The sequence below is a fragment of the Notamacropus eugenii genome, chromosome 2 (assembly GCF_028372415.1).
Source record: "Notamacropus eugenii isolate mMacEug1 chromosome 2, mMacEug1.pri_v2, whole genome shotgun sequence".
Classification (NCBI taxonomy): Eukaryota; Metazoa; Chordata; class Mammalia; order Diprotodontia; family Macropodidae; genus Notamacropus; species Notamacropus eugenii.
In genome coordinates this window covers 297,172,132-297,189,843 of record NC_092873.1, presented here as the reverse complement: position 1 = coordinate 297,189,843, position 17,712 = coordinate 297,172,132, and the positions used below count along the sequence as shown (strand labels likewise).

Here is a 17,712-nt window from a genome sequence, read left to right as displayed (position 1 = left end):
GATTGAAAGAAAGAAAGGAAGGAAGGAAGGAAGAGAAAAACAGTACGCTTCAGTCTGTATTCAGACATCAGTTCTCTCTCTGCAGGTGGATAGTATGCTTCATCATTATTCCTTTGGAATTGTCTTGGATCACTGTATTATTGAGAATAGTTAAGTCATTCACAGTTCTTCATTATACAATACTATTGTCCCTGTGTACAACATTCTCCTGGTCCTGCTCACTTCACTTTGTATCAGTTTGTGTAAGTTTTCACGGTTTTTCTGAAATCATCCTGCTTGTCATTTCTTATGGCACAATAATATTCCATTATATTCATATAACACAACCCAATTGATGGCCATCCCCTCAATTTTCAGTTCTTAGCCACCACAAAAACAGTTGCTATAAATATTTTTGTGCAAATAGTTCCTTTTCCATTGTTAAAGAAATATCTTTTGGGGATATAGATTAGAAGTGGTATTGCTGGATCAAAGGGTATCACAGTGTTATAACCCTTTGGGTGTAATTCCAAATTGCTCTCCAGAATGACTGGATCAGCTCATAGCTCTACCAACAATGCATTAGTGTCCCAGTTTTCTCATACTCCCTTCTATATTTATCATTTTCCTTTTTTGTCATGTTAGCCAATCTCATAGGTGTGAGGTGGTACCTCAGAGTTGATTTAATTTGCATTTCTCTAATCAATAGTAATTTGGAGCATTTTTTCATATGACTATAGATAGCTTTGATTTCTTTGTCTTAAAACTGCCCTCATTGAAGCTCAGAGAGACTAAAAAAATTGCTCAACCAACATCACACACCTGGTAAGTAGTCAAAATGGGCTATGAATCCAAGTGGATGAAAGTCCTAGTCTTTTTTGCTACACTATACTTAATGGACTATTCAAGATCCCCAGCTCACCCTTCCTATCATTATTTCCAACTATTTTATGTGAATCTTTCACTACAGTTAGACCCTATACTTGTCCTCTGCATATACCTTGTGACTTCCTGCCTCTGCTCACAAGGTTGACAGACCCAGGCAAGGAACAGTACTCCAATAGGAAAACATTTAATTAGGAAAGAAATAAATAGTACAGCATTGAAAACAATACAAGTGCATATTCCCAAATGAGTAGTGTCTTTCCACTTCCCCAAGAGCATTTTGGGAAATGAACCCTTTCAGAATGCTCATTAGATCTGCCATAAAGCAAAAGCCTCCTGGAGCTGAGGGAGAAGGCAGACAGACTTTGCTGCTAAGAACTGTTGGTATCTGCAGTCTGCCACTCATGACTGTCCAGACACTCTCAGGCTCTAACGCAGTTCATGAGGCTTGGCTTCCCTTAGGTATTACTTGTGCCTCTCAGTCTTCATGCTCCCAGCCTGGCTTATTTCTCTTTCCTCATGCTCATAAATCCCAGCAAGAGACATCCATTAAAGCTCCATCTTTTTTGGTGGTAAAAATCTCTTCTCTCAGACATTTCTGCTCCCAGCCTTCCCTCCTCCACCTCTCCAAAGAAGGTTGGTGGTGGGTGAGTGAGCTGCACCCAAGTCAAGCCCCAATCAGAGAAGCTGTCAGCTATCATCTATGACTAATCTTGGCTTTAATGCGAGGTGATGTCTATCCTTGGGTCTATCACATTAATTCCTTTCAATGACTAGAAGCAGATGCTTCATCTCCTGCACTAAGGTTTGAGCTCTCCTTTGAACCACCCTCTGAGTGTCTATTCCCCATGTGAGGGATGCTTCCTGCTCTCCCCTATTTGTAGAGGATAAAAGACTATACAACTGTAGTCAATGATGACTTTTCCAGGTTGCTTTTAGTCTCATCTACTTTTCCATATTCTTTGATCACTTAGGTGTACCCCAAGGATATGATCACTCAGAAGCCTGTCATAGATCCTAGGGTTTAGGGTTAAAAGAGACCTTGGAAGTCTGATCTAACCCCCTCATTCGACAGATGAGGGAACTAACCCATCACTATCGTTTTACAATACCCAAATTACTTTATTAAACATAATTACAATATTATACATGATTTCTGCTATGGCAAGAGGAAGACAATTCTTTTGCTTACCATCTCAAGGAGGAGCGAAGGATAGAATTTGGAACTAAAAACTTAAAAAAAAAGTTTGAAAAATTGTTTTTAATTGTACGTGTTTTTAAAACATGTAATTGGGGGAAAATAAAATGTATTAAATAAGAAAAAATGTTAAAAAAAAAAGGTGAACTTAAAAAAAGAAAAAGATAATAGGGTAGTGAGGACAAGGGAAAAGATGCAGTCCCTAGGTGATAACCTTATGCAAGGGAACTGAGGGACCTTGGGTAATATAGCAGTGAAGTCGAGGAGTAATTAGCCAGTTGGGCTGCTCTGCTGTCAGAGCCATACCAACATTTGGGCAGCATTAAAATCATTTGGGGACCTTAATGGAGGTACCAAAAACCATTTTTTCCATTTTTTCCATTTGCTTTTTATTATAGACAATCTCTCACATGTGTGCAAATTATGTCTTCCAGAAATGTTTTTTCATTGGAATCACAGATGCATGATCAAACCTATCTGGGATTGGCAGACTCTGTTGCATCATGGGTATATTTTAATTCTGAGAAATGGCTGGCTCTGATGCATGTTCTTTCACCTAAGCCTATTTTTATCTGTTAACTGTAGAATTGGAAAATGCTGATTCTTTGTGGCAGATTTCTGTTTCAGTTAAGCTGGTCCAGAGTCCAGGATTTTCCAAGGTTGGTATCTTTGTTGTATGTCTTCATTTGGCTTTCACAGAATCAGTACCACAAAATCACAGAATTTCCAAGTTGGAAAGTGCCTAAGCAGCCACAGAGACCAAGCCAAATTCAATAATGAATTCCCAGTACAACACAACAAATAGTCATCCAGCCATTGTTTGAAGAGCTCCAGTGAAGGGTGACCTACTCCCTCCTGTGGCAGACCATTCTATTGCTTCTGGATAGCTCTAATTGTTAGGAAAATTTTCCAGATATCAAGCGTTTAGTTTTAGTTTTTTCATATATCAAGCAATTTAAATTGCCTCATTGCAACTTCAATCTGCTACTTTTAGTTCTCCCTTCTGAGGCCAAATGAAACAAATCTTATCACTCTTCCAAGTTTGCCTTTTTTTTAACCTTAATAGTATTTTATTTTTCCAGGTTTGCCTTTCAAGGATTTGAATGTTGCTATCACTTCTCTGGTCTTATCTTCTCCAAGGTAAACATCCTTAATTCCTTCAACTAATCCTCATGGTATGTGCCTATAGACCTTTTCCATTACAGTGGCCTTGCTCTAGGCACCCTCTAACTTAGTTGATGTCCTTAATAAAATGTAATATCTAGAACTGAACATGAAACTCCAGATATTGTCTGTCAAAGTTGGAGCATGCTGGTATTGTTGCCTCCCTAGGCTTGGATGACCTTTCTTGGTATAGTCTAAAATCACTCACTGTGAGAATCTGATAAGACTTTAGCCTAAAATGGCCAGGGTTTCCCATTGCATCCTGGGCCATCTCTAGTCATGCTGATAAATATCTGGCCACTGGACCCAGATGGCTCAGGAGGAAAAAGTGAGACTGGTGACCTTGCACAAACCTCCCTCACTCAAATCCAAGTCAACTGCAAGTTATGTCATCATCTTGATGTCATGGTCCTCTTTGAGAATGAAGGACAAACACAATCCAGAACTGAATAAATACTCCAAATATGGTCTGAAGATCATTTAAGAAGCAGATGAGAGTATGTAGTGGCTCCCAATTGCCTCTAGGATCAAATATAAACTCATATGTCTAGTTTTTAAGCCCTACATCATCCATCCCCTTCTTACTTTTCCAGTCTTCTTACACCTTACTCCCCTCCATGTATTCCATGCCCAATGACATTGGCCTCCTGGCTGTCACTTGAACATGACACTCCATCTCCCAACTCAGGGCATTCTCCTTGGCTGTCTCATTTTCACTTCCTGGGTTCCCTGGCTTCCTTTAGGTCTCAGCTAAAATTGTACGCTCTGAAAAAAAGCCTTTCTTTGTCCTTGATAGTTAGTCCCTTCCCTCTGAGATTACCTCCAGGTTATCCTGTATTTATCTTTGTACATAATTGTTTTCATTTTTTTCTCCTCCTTTAACTTGTGAGCTTCTTGAGAAAACAGACTGTCTTTTGCTTTTTCTTAGTATTCCCAGTGCTTAGCACAGTGTATGGCACATACTAGGTGCTGATTCAAAGCTTATTGATTTGACATAGATATCACCACTTTCTTTTTTGTTTGTTTTTAGGAGGCAATGGGGTTAGGTGACCTACCCAGGGTCACACAGCTAGTAAGTCACACACACTAGACACTAGCTACTAAGTGTCTGAGATGGGTTTTAAATTGAGGAAGATGAGTCTTCCTGACTGCCATGTAGCTGCCCTGTGAACTCAGGTACAGGACTTTACATAGATCCCTATTAAGTTTCATCTTTTGAGAATTAGACCAATTTTTTTTAGCCTGTGAAAAATTTTTTGGATCCTGACTCTGTCATTTATAATGTTATTTGTCATTTGTGTCAACTGTGAATTGGATGTCATTGATAAAACATTTTAACAGCATAGTTCCCTGAGGCACTCCCATGGGAACCACCTTGCAAGCTGACATGGAGATATTAGCAATTAACAATGAGTCTGACCATTTGAACAGTTTTCAGTGTAGTTAGTTGTACTTTTATCTAGTCCAAATCTCTTCATCTTTTCCACAACGATATTTATGAGATACTTTAATAAAACTTCAGCGAAATCTAGGAAAACTGTACCTATAGTATAGTATAATGGGAAATGTTCTGGATTGGAGTCAGAAGATCTGGGTTTGAATTCTGGTTCCGCCATTTTACTATCTATGTGAATGTGGACAAGCCATGAAGGATTAGACTAGATGACTTCTGAGGTCTCTTCCAGGGTCTGAACCCATGAGCCTATATTCCTATGGTCTACTAGGTTAATTACCTTGCCAGAAGGATAATAAGGTTCATCTGGTATGATCTGTTCTTGTTGGAGCTATGTTGGCTCTTTGTAATCATAACTTCCTTTTCTAGATGTTTCCTTATCATCTTTTAAAAAGTATGCTCTAGAATTTTCCCAGGAATCAAAGTCAAGTCTACTGGCTTAGAGTTTATAGATACTATTCTTTCCTTCTTTTTGAACATGGGACAGTTGTATTTCTCCATCCTGTGGTATCTCTCCTATTCTTCAACAAGATCAAAGATGGGGTCAGCAATCACATCCTCCAGTTTTTTCAGATCCCCAGGAGGTAATTCCTCTAGGCCAGTTGATTTGGATCCATTTAAGAACACCAGGTACTCTTTTACTATCTCCTTACTATTGGGAACTATGCAATTCAAATGGATTAGTGTTGAATGACTATTTTCTCAATATTCTTGTTATTGCTTGTATGAGGATGCTAGTATTTTAGCATCTATCTTTTGAGCTTCTAACTGGAAAATTCAACTGAAACAATACACATCTCCATGTCTCAGGATAATCACCTTGAGGACAGGGACTATCTCACTTCTGTATTAATAATTGCAGTATTTTGTACAGATCCTGGCATATGCTTAATAAATACTTGTTGAATGATAGATTAGTTGATAGCAACTATCTTGGAAGACTATAAAGTAACTTTAAAATTGAATATAGTGGTCTTTAAGGACCTATTACCCCGAGGTGGAAATTTTGATTGAAAATTCAATATTTGGGATTCAACGCTTAATATAGTAGAAACAGTACTGACATTGGAGTCTGAGAATCTGGGTTCAAATCTCACCTCTGATATCTGGGGAAAGAAACTTGGCCTTTGTGAGCCTCAGTGTCCTTATCTGTAAAAATGAGGAGTTGGACTACATAACCTCTAAAGTCCCTTCCAGTCTGTGAACCTCGTGAAAACTCTCCTTCCCTGTGATGCCAAATGGATGCAGAAAATCCTAGTTTAGATTAACCAGAAGAGGGAGGCAGAGGCCATGAGATCTCCCCCTAGGTCTGTTGACTTCTAGAAAGACTCCAGTGTTCTAAAGATAAGGAACATCACCTGGGAAAGGTAGCACCATTGGTGGTAGCACACAACTGACATGCCTAGAACAACCCAAGTCTCCTTTGTTTTGGAGTTGGAGGAACTATGTTAGAATCTTGGCTCTGCTACTTAAGATATGTGACCTTGAGCAAGTGACTACAACTCTCTAGGTGTCAGCTTCCTCAATGGTAAAATGAAGTCACTGGACTGGAAAGAAACATAAAGTCCCTCCCAGTTCTCTCTCCCATCATCCTATAACCATCATCGGGTACCATCATAATGGTGCCATTACTCCAGTAGGAAAATTTACATCCATCGTTGAGAGGTCTAAGCATGGATGGTACCATAAATACTAACTGTTCAAGCAGCTGCTGCCTGCTTGGAAGCCATGACATCAGAGAAATCCAGGAGATGAATTGGGGAGGATGGAAGGAGTAGAAGACTAAGTCTAAGCCTCAAGGCCATAGCAGGGATTCCCAGGACCCCTACAACCTCTGATCTACTTAATCTTTCAGAGGAGAGAAGGTTCATGTGATTATCATGATGGTAGCTGGTCTTTGAACTGCATATTATTGAACTCTGTTGCACTGTCTCCTCTCCTTTCCCCTCCCTTCCCTACATCCTCACATTTAGGGACCCTCAAATTTAGACTGAGTCACATGGGCTTCTTTGCTCTGAAAAAAAAAATGCAAATAGGTACTCATGACTCCTGGGCAGAAGGTTACTCACATCATATTCTTTTTTCCTGTTTCTCCTCTTCTCCACTCCCTCTGTCACCATCTTAATTTATTCTGTCACCCACTCTCATTTAGATTATTGTAATGGCCTCCAGTACTGGTCTCCCTGTCTCTAGTCTCTTCTGTCTTCCATCTATCCTTCAGATTGCTGCCAACATAATCTTCCCAATGCACACATTCAACCATTTGTCTCCAATCGAAAACCTTTTTTTGTTGAGATAAAGATGGTAACCAGAAGCAGACGGTCTTTGTATTGGAGAGTTAGAGGTCTCCTAATCTAATCCCTAGTTCTAATTTGAGGAAGGAACCCACTCTAGAACAGCCTGCAAAAAGCAGTCATCTAGCCTCTTCTTGGATATTTCCAGTGATAAGGAACTCATGACCTCATTTTGGGCAGCTCTAATTGTTAGAAAGGCAGTGTGCACAATGGATAGTGTAGGTCAGGAAGCCAGGGAGACCTGAGTTAAAGTTCTGCCTCTGACACAGAGGGACTGTGTGACCCTGATCAAGTCACTTAAACTTTGAGACCGTACCCTGTACCTGACCTACACCGGTAAGAGTTTCCTCACCTCAGAGTTCCCTATAGCAAGAAATCACAGCTCTAGTCACTAACTCTAAGTATTTCAAAGTGCTTCATCCCACTGGATGTATACTTCCTTGGGGTCCCAATTTTTCTTTCCAGGGTGAAGAGAAGGTAAAGGGAGCAAAAACTTATTAAGTGCCTACTATGTGCCAGGGTGAAGTAAAACAATTTAAATCTACCTTTAATGTGAATTGCTTCCACATCTATTAGGTTTCACATTATCTAAAAGATTTTTTTAAAAGGCCACTAGGTAGCAACAGATGGCTGCAGTTAGGAAGACCTGAGTTCAGAATCAACTTGAGACAATTATTAGCTGTGTGACCTTAGGCAAGTCACTTAACCTCTGCTTCAAATTCCTCAAAAACCTACAAAATGGAGATAATAATAGAATCTACCTCCAAGGGTTGTTGTGAGGATCTAATGAGATAATAATTTGTAAAATTCTGAGCACAGTGCCTGGCACATGGGAGGGACTATATAAATGTTAACTATTCTTCTTCTTAAAAAGTAAAATCCTTAAACCACATGGAAGAGACTCCAGAATTCTGCCCAAATTAGCCTTTTTTTTTTTTGGTAGCCCTCCTGTTCATGCATTAGCCTGTTCAAGGACTGCCACACTGGGGGCTGTTCCCTGATTTCATCCTTTTGTCTACTGCTTCCAAACCTTTGGGCTGTTCCCTTATTTTTATCCAGCTGTTGCTAGGTACAGACCACCCCTACATGGTTATCTCCTGAAATCCTTCTTGCTAAAAGATTTATCAAGCTGCCTATACCTTTGGACCCAGCAATATCACTATTAGGTCTATTTCCAAAAATGATTAGGGAAAAAGGGAAAAAAAAACACTATATGTTTTTAAATGTTTATAGCAGTTCTCTTTGTGGTGGCAAAGAACTGGAAATTGTGGGGATGCCCATCAATTGGGGAATGGCTGAACAAGTTGTGGTATATTGTGATGGAATACTACTGTGCTATAAGAAATGATGAGCTCAATGATCTTAGAAAAGCATGGAAAAACTTGCAGGAAATAATGAAGAGCAAAATGATCAAAACCAAGAAAACACTGTATATGGTACTAGCAATATTATTTAAGAATGACTTTGGGTGATAAGTTATTTTGCCTATTATAAATACTCAAATTAATTATAAAGGATATATGAAGAAAGACACTATCTGTATCAGAGAAAGAACTCATAAAAATAAGCCTGTATAGATAAATTTTACATATATATGACTATTTGTGTCTAATAGTGGCTATTTCTAGGGTGGGGGGGGAGAAGGGAAGGAAAAAAAGAAAACAATTTATGTGATAACTTTGTTATATATTTAAAAGTTATACATAGTAGATTTACAGTTTCATGTGCAATCAACTATTTTTTAAATTATATTTATATTTTATTTCGTAAGTTAAAAATAAAATAAATTTTAGAAAAAAGAAATCCTTCCTTTCCTGTGAGGTTCAACTCCGGAGTAACCTCCACCCTCAGCCTTTCCTAACCACCTCACTTGAAATTCTTCTTCCTGCATTTTTCATGCCGTGCTTGATCTCTCAGATCAAGCCTTTCTTTCCCTGATTATGTCCAGTTTATCCTGTATATATCTTGTTTGTACAAAGCAATTTGCATGTTGTCTTCACAATTAGACTGGAAGCTCCTTGAAGGCAGGACTATTTTTTGCCTTTTTTTATATCCTTTAAATACAGTGTTAGCACATAGTAGGTGCTTAATAAATACCTGGTAGCTGTATTTGAATTATACAGTTATCACTAATCCTATAATTTATGCATGTCTCATCCTCCACTAGATAATAAACTTCTCCAGCACAGGAATTGCCTAGGATTATGTGAATTCTTACATTTAGAGGGTATTAAAAAGAGAATTAAGAAGGCAGGAGAATAATCAGAATAGCCTTGTCACCAAAGCTAGAGGAAGAATTTTGAGAAGGAAATGTTCTTGGGAAGAAGAGAAGTGAGGTGCTTGAAGGCACATTTCAACCAGGGCATTAACAAACCAGAAAAAAAGATAAGTAGGAGGCTAAGTGGATGGGAAACCATGTCATAAGAGGAACAGTTGAAAGAACTGGATATATTTAACTTGGAGAAGATTGAGACATCTATCTTTAAATATTTGAAGGGACACAATGTGTAATATCAATCAATCAGTCAATCAAAATGTATTAAGTGCCTACTATGTGTCAGGACTAGAATAGGGAATAAATTTGTTCTCTATTGCACCACAGGATGAAACTAAAATCAATGAGCTGATTTTAAGGCAGATATGGAATCAAAATAAGGATGACTTATCAAACAATTAGAACTACCTACCAATGAAAATGACTGCTTTAGTAAATAGATAATACAACATAGTGGGAAAAGTCCTAGACCTGGAATCAGGAAAAAGTTAGGTTCAAGTCTGATCCTCAACATTAACTAATTATGTGACCATGGACAAGTCATTTCACTGTCCTGTACCTTAATTTCCTGATCTGTAAAACTGAGAGAATAATGCTTTAAAGATTTGCCTTGCAAGGTTGTTGTAAGGATCAAATGACCTCTTTGATACTGGAATTATTCAAGAAGGGACATGAAGACCATCTGTTAAAAATGTTATAGAAAAGATGTCAAATTCATCATTCTATAGTTCTTGGAATTTTTCTTTCCCTTCCTTTTGAAAATTAGAACATTTGCTTACCTTCAGTCTTCTATTACATCTCTAGTTTTTCATCATTTATCAAAGATGATTAAGTGCTAGTATTCACAGTTTCTCAAAATATCATGAGATTCCATTCTATTTCATTCAACAATACTTATTAGATGCCTACTATGTGCAAGCCATTTAGTAGGCACTGGAGATACATAAACGTAAATTAAATCGTCCTTGGCCTCAAGTGGCTTACAGAAGATGGGGGTGGTGGTGGCATACGTTTACAGACAAGCACAGTAAAAGAAAATTTTAGATGTGATTCATCTGGGCCATGATGCCTTCCATGAAGACTTGAACTCACTTACAGCACATAGGCACTCTTTTGTAATCTCTGTAGTGATCTTGAGTTTTGATCCCCTCAGTAATTTTTGTCTTATGCTTTAAGCAAAGGAGTTGAATAGTTCTGATTTCTCTTTGTTTTCTCTAAGTATCACACTGTCTTCACTTAGAAATGGGTATATCCTTTTAAAATTTTGTTTGCTTGCTTTTCTCTGAACTGACCCTTAAAGGCCTCTTCTTTTTACGGTCTTTAGATTTCTTCCAGGTTGAGCTCTTTTTGAGCTTTCTTTTTCAAAAAGTGCTCTCCCTCCAATTAATAAGCAATAAACCTTTCTCTCCCCCTGCTCATTGGAAAAATACAAAAACGAAACCCTTATATCAAATATATGTGGTTAAGCAAAACCAAATTTCAACACTGGCCATGTCTAAAAATGTAGATCTTATTTTGCTGAGTCAGGGGATAGGTAACATTCTTTATCATTAGTCTTTTGGAACCATGGTGGGTCATTCCTTTGATCAGAGTTCCTAAATATTTCAAAGTTTTCTTTAAAGTATTGTTTTTATCATAGAAATTGTTTTCCTGGTTCTGCTCATTTCACTCTGCATCAGTTCACGCATAATTTCTCAGGTTTCTCTGAAGCCTTTCCTTTTACCATTTCTAATGGCATATTTGTGTTTCATTCTACCTGTATGTCATAATTTGTTCCATCATTCCCAATTGATGGGCATCTCCAGTTTTTTCCTGGAGTTCAGTTGACAGATTTGCGTTATTCTTTTGTATTCATACTAAAGTACACCCCTTCCATCTTTTCTATGTAACTTTAAAAAGAATATCTAACCTCATCAGAGTTTCCTATGCAGCCACAGCAGGTTTTACATTATTGGGATTATTATATGAACATATAGCAAACCTACAAGACAATTAGGAACATACCTTCTTGAAATATCCATTTAGAAGATTTGGGTTCTGTCAATCACAATTTATTTTCTCTCAAATAAGGTTCAGAGAGTTGATTTTTTAAAAGCTGTAACAGTTATGCTTTTTTTTTTTAAAAAAAACATTATTAAATTTATATTATCTATTGAGGATATCCCATTAGAAACAAGAGATGGGACTTACTGGGGTTACTCTTTTAGTTCCTGTTAACCTAATGATTCTGAGGAGACCCAAAGCAGTAGAACTCTCATACCATATTGCACAACCTCTGAACATTTTCTTCTCCCAATCCAAATCTTGTCCTTCTACAAACTTTTTATCACCCCCACTCACTAGCTATATTTGTGAAGACTCACCTGATTTTGTCCAAGAAAATTCAACTCTATGGTTCCCCTCATCAAAAAGTCTGGTAGGAGGGCAGGAGAGGGTTAGCATCAATGATCATTCCCAGGGTTGAGACAGACTTGAAATCTGAACAATTTTCCCATAATTCCAGTAAAGATAATTTCATTCTTTTTTCTTTCTGGTTTCCCAAGTGCCTAGCATAGTGCCTTATACATAGTGGATATTTAAGAAATGTTGAATTTAATTGGTTTAGATGATAAATGCTATGGGATTCAGAATTTAGAGAAGATAAAGCAAGTAGAACTGGATTAGTCTGAGAAGCCTTCACAGAAAACAAGAGGTTTGAGCAGCCTAATGGAGGATATAGATTTGGATCTGGAGAAGGGAAGTAGGGAACAGTTCATATGTACATATACATATACATGGTTCAATAGTGCTTTAAATAATTATAGCTAGCATTTGCATAGACTTTAAGGTTTTCAAAGCACCACAAACATTTTCTCATTTTATCCTCACAACACTGGCAGATAGGTGCTACTATCATCCCCTTTATATTGGTCTACTCAAGGAGTATCTGTTAGCCAAAGCCTCCATTAAGTTGGATGGTCCCATTGTGAAGAACTTATGGGGAGACATAATCAAGGAATTGCACAGGATGGGCAGGGATGGGTGTGTTGTGATATTGTATCAAATACAGATGGATGAGATGACATGTATTTGAATGTTCGTGTTATGGGTCATAGGTTTATGGAATTTCAGAGCTAGAATTCCATTCAATTAATCTACTTATGCTGATGGATACTTATGAAACACCTACTATGTACAAAAAACTGGCTAAATGTTGAGGGAGATACAAGGTATAGATAAGAAATATCCTTGCTCTCATTCATTCAACAAACATTTATTAGATGTCTATTGCAAACAGAGTCTCCAAGCTATGCATTGAGGGAATATACAAAGTTTAGAAAACTGAATTACATTGAATTTACCTCTCTGCAACCTTTGACACTTCTGATATTCCCTCTTATTTGATGGTCTCTCCTCAGCTTCCTGGCCATCACAATCCCCTGAATCTTTTCCTTGGCTTCTCATCTTCTTCCTGACCCCTGAAAGGAACTCTTTCCTTCGGTTCCATCTTCAGGCCTCTTCTTTCGTACAAGGGACCTTAGAGATTCTTTGACTTGGCTCCCTCATTACAGAAGTATGAAAATGATGCCCCCCCCCCCAAAGTGAAATGCCCCACCACAAGTCAGCAGCAGAGAAGGGCATAGCAATGTGACTGTTTCTCTGGCACCATACTGTTATACAATAGCAGCAGGGGATGTTTGAGAAAGTTCATCGTGATCATATAATGAGGTATGACTCAAGGATTCATCATCTCTTTGGAAACAAAACTGGCAAAACTTCAGGTTCTATTTCAACCTAATTTCCACATCCCTTTTCCCAACTTCAGGTCAAAAACAGTGGGAGGGCATGACTGGAACTATGACATCATTAAGCAGAAAGTGATTAGGTGCCAAAGGGAACCTGGTTCCAATTCTTAGTTGTGGCACAGACTCATTCAGACCTTGGCAAACTGCTTTGATTGCTGGCACCTCTATCTCATGTAAAATGGGGAAAGGTAGTGACTCTCAAGATCTTCATCTCACCAGTATAACTGCCTCACCTGTAAAGGGAGGTGGCTAGACAGCATTATTTTTAAGGTCCCATCCATATAGTGGGATCATAGGATTAGAGTTGGAAAGGACAGCCCAGAGACCTTCTAGTCCAACCCCCTCTTTTGATAGAAGAGAAAACCAAACTCCATGAATTGCTCAGTCACGAAGGTAATAAATTTCAGACAGGATTTCAACCTCAATCTTCCTGATTCCCACTCCAATATTTTACCCATTCTTCAAACTCCAATATTTTACCCATTCTTCTTCTAGTAAACATTATTTGCAATTTGAGGGACTCATGGTTTGGGATGAAATGGTATTTTTTTCTGCAGTATTCTGAGCTCTTTGAAAGAAGACTGTAGTCAGCTTCTAAGTTATAGTTTTTATGATCAATTAAAGGCAAAGTAATTCATTTAATACAGTTTGTTACGATGGGTGATCATTACAGAATGGCAGATTTAGGATGATATGAGAAAGAACTTTATTATGATTATGATTATCTGAAAATCAAATGGGCTGCCTCATGAAGGAGTGAATGCTCTTTTGGAGAGTTTCGATCAGAAGTTGGACAATCATTTGTTGGAGATAGGGAAGATTCATGTATCATGCAGTTGGCTGGACTCAGTTACTCTCAAGATCTCTTTCCATCTGAGATTCCATAGTTGTTTACATAGAGAATTGGGTAAATTTTTTCTTTAAGGCTTTCACCATAAATGTTAGCAGATTCTATTAGTGTACCTCACTTTGAAAAATATCTAATACTTGGAAATCTGAGTTTTCAGAAAAATATAAATTAGGAGGCTAAAATGTCTTTTACAAAAATGTTCTTTGGGTTACAGAAGAAGTCATTATACAATTTCTTTTAATGCTGACTCACTTTCAATCTTGTATCTCCAATTGCCTTTCAAACATCTCAAATGGAATGTCATCTTACATCATCTTAGACATCTTAAACTCAACATACCCCAGGCTGAACTCATTATCTTTCCCCCTAAACCTTCCCTTCTCTTCTAATTTCCTTGTTACTGTTGAGGACAAAACCATACTCCCTGTCTCTAAGGTTCACAAACTAGGAGTCATCCTGACTTCCTAACTATTAATCACTTCTCCTCTTCCTCCATATCCAAGCTGCTGCCAAGGCCTATCAATTTTGCACCATCTCTTGATTATGTCCCCTTCTCTTCTCTGACACTGCCCCTACTCTGGTGCAGGCCCCCATCACCTTACACTTGGACTATTACAATAGCCTGCTAGAAGATTAGCCTGCCTCAGATCTCTCCTCACTCCAATTCACCCTCCATTCAGTCACCAAATTGTTCTTCCTCAAGTGCAGGTCCATCTATGCCATTCCCTCACTCAACAAACTCCAGTGGCTCCCTATTACCTCCAGGATCAAATATAGAATCCTGTTTGGCACTATAAGCCCTCCCTAACCTGGCCCTACCTTTACAGTCTTCTTATACCTTTCTCCCCATTACATAGTTTTCGATCCAGTGACAGTGACCTCTGCCATTCCACGAACAAAACACTCTATGTCTCAGTTCTGGGCATTTCCTCAGGCTTTCCCTCATGCTCAGAATGCTCACTTTCCTCATTTTTGCCTCCTGACTTCCTTAAGTCCTGACTAAAAAATCCTACCTTCTACAGGAAGCCTTTCCTGGCCCCTCTTAATTCTGGTTCCTTCTCTGTTAATTATTTCTATTTATCCTGTATATTGCTTGCTCTGTATATAATTGTTTGCTCATCGTCTCCCCCACTAGAGCATGAGCTCCTTGAGGACAGCAATCGCCTTTCCTTCTTTTTGTATCCCCAGGTCTTAGCACAAAGCCTGGCACGTAATAAATGGTGTTGACTAACAGTGCATTAGGAATGTTTGTAAAACTTTGATTTATTCTATTGTGGGGTACAAAGTAAGGCAGATCCCCAGAACTGAATGCTTCCTGAACATTTGTTTCTCTGCCATCTATGTAAGTTAACTTTCATTTCATTAATCATTTCATAAGGCCCTCCTAAGTACAGGGCACTGGGCCAGATGCTGGGAATCCTAAGATAAAAAAGAGGATCAATCCCTGCCTTCAAGGTACCTATACACTGTAGCAGGGGAATGAGACAGGAACACAAATAAATCTAATACAAGTGAGAATGAAAAGAAAAAAGGCATATAGGAGAAGTCAAACAGAGAGGGTGAGAGATGCTATGTGGGGAACAATCAGAGAAGGTCTTATGGCAGTAAAGTGGTACAGTGGTCAACAATCAGGAAGACCTGAGTTCAAATCCAGCTTCAGACACTTACCAGCAGTGTGATCCTGGGCAAGTCACTTAACCTTTATTTGCCTCAGCTTCCTCATCTGCAAAAATGGGGATAATAATAACTCCTTTTTCTTAGCATTGTTGGGAGAAGAAATGAGATAATCTTTAGAAAATGCTTAGCATAATGCCTAGCATGTAATAGGCATTACATAACCATTAGCTGTTATTAGCTATGTTTTCTGGAGGAGCAGCCTCTGAGCTGCGTCTTGAAGGAAGACAAGGGGTTGGATGAGCAGAGATACGGAAGAAGGATGGGCCAGAGATGAGGACGGCCTATGTGAATGCAGAGAAGGGGTAAAAGGTAGATTAAGATCCAGCAGGGACCAATTGGACCAAATGTTGGGGGCCTAAAGTGGAGTAGTGTGCAAGAAGTCTGTACAGGCTGCTCGAGATTTGGGAGTGCCAGAATAAGAAATTTGTACTTCATCTTGAAGGTAATGGGGATGCGCTTAGGATTTCTGTTGTTATTTTTAAGCAAGGGTGTGACATGAAAAGATTTCTGCAAATAAACAGAAACTGGAAGGAGAATGATCAGTACAGTGCAAAGGTCCCATATCTCAGGAACTAGCAAACCAATTTTTTATATCATTTAGATAGCTAGGTGATACAACAAATAGAACTCTGGAGCTACAGTCAGAAAGAGTTCAAATCCCACCTCTGACTTACACACTGTTATTTAGTTAGCCTTTCTTTGCCTCAGTTTTTTCCATCTGTAAAATGGGAATAATAACAGAATGTAGCTCTCAGGATAGTGGTAAGGATTAAATGAGATCATATTTGTAAAGCATTCTGCAAACCTTAAAAACACCACACAGGGTTCCTAAAAGTCTAAGCACAGTTTTAAGTTTTGATAACTTCACACATAAAAATGTAAAAAAAAAGGAAAGGTTAATTATTTAAATTTTTAAAATAATGATAATTTTCTTATTAAAAATCAAAATAAACACTGTCGTGTGCTGCTTTGTCACTCTAGTCTATTCTGAGTTTTGTAAAAGCTTCCATCAGGGGCTGCCCAGTGACCAAAAGGAAAGCATCTGTATCTCAGCCTTCAAAGCATGCAGAGAACAAGGTTCGGATGCACACACGACAGTTTTCACGTGACCCCACAAGAAAAAAATCTAACAGAGGTAGATCAGGTTACTGAGGTAGCCAAGCAAGAGGACTTCCTCTACCATCCACCCAGGCAGACAAGGTGTCATCCACTTTTCCATAGAAATGTTGCAATTCCTTGCATAATGACAAGGTGCTTTGTCTTGTTAAAATTAAAATTAAAAATTTATCATTCAGAATTCACAAAACTAAATAAGTATAAAAGAAATTTAAATAATTAAACTTTCAAATGATATTTTTATAAGTTTGTACCATTTATACTTCTGAAATTATTAAAACTTAAAATATTAACCATTAGTTTTGCACATAATAATGCATCTAAGGAAACAAGCTTCCTTAGAATCATAAAATGTCAGAGGTGAAAAGGACTTTCAAGATCATTGAGTTCAACCACCTTGTTTTACAGATAAGAAATACGAGTCTCAGGGAGGAGTCACAGAGTGAGTCGTATGCTGGACTTGGACTTAGGAAGACTTGGGTTGGGTTTCGCCTCTGAGACTATGTGATAATCCTGGATAAATTTAACTTTTCTGAGACTTATTTTCTTTATCTGTAAAATGGAAATATGGCTATAGTATCTACCTCACGAGGTTTGGGATAGAGATTTTATATATATAATGTATATATATATACATATATATATACACACATATAAAGGGCTTTGCAAACTTTACAGTGTTGTGTTAATGTCAATTTTATTATTGGTCACAGATTCTTTGCTAGAACCCAGGCCATACTGTTTTCCATACCATAGATGATAAGGACTGGGAATGCATCTGATACAATTTTTGGCTTACAACACACACACACACACACACACACACCTTGAATAGTTTTTGAAGTTAGATTTTTTTTTCAGCTAACCAAAATTTATTTTTTCTCCCTCTTACTTAGCTTCATTGAAAAAGAGGGGGACTCTTGTAACAAATATGTTCAATGCCTTTTTAAAAAATCACTTTAAAATAGCAGTCCACCTATTCTCAATGGAGCTAGGTGGCACCATAGTGCATAGAGTGCCAGGCCTGGAGTCAGGA

General features: G+C 38.2%; 1 long non-coding RNA gene across 1 annotated transcript in view; it reads right to left on the bottom strand.

The window, feature by feature from the left end:
- The window catches only part of LOC140527514 (uncharacterized), a 55,262-nt gene extending 42,442 nt beyond the window's left edge, over window positions 1-12,820 (bottom strand). The window contains exon 1 of the long non-coding RNA XR_011974826.1: window positions 12,590-12,820. This is a non-coding gene — a long non-coding RNA (uncharacterized lncRNA). The remainder of the gene's footprint in view (window positions 1-12,589) is intronic.
- Between the last annotated feature and the right edge of the window lie 4,892 nt (window positions 12,821-17,712).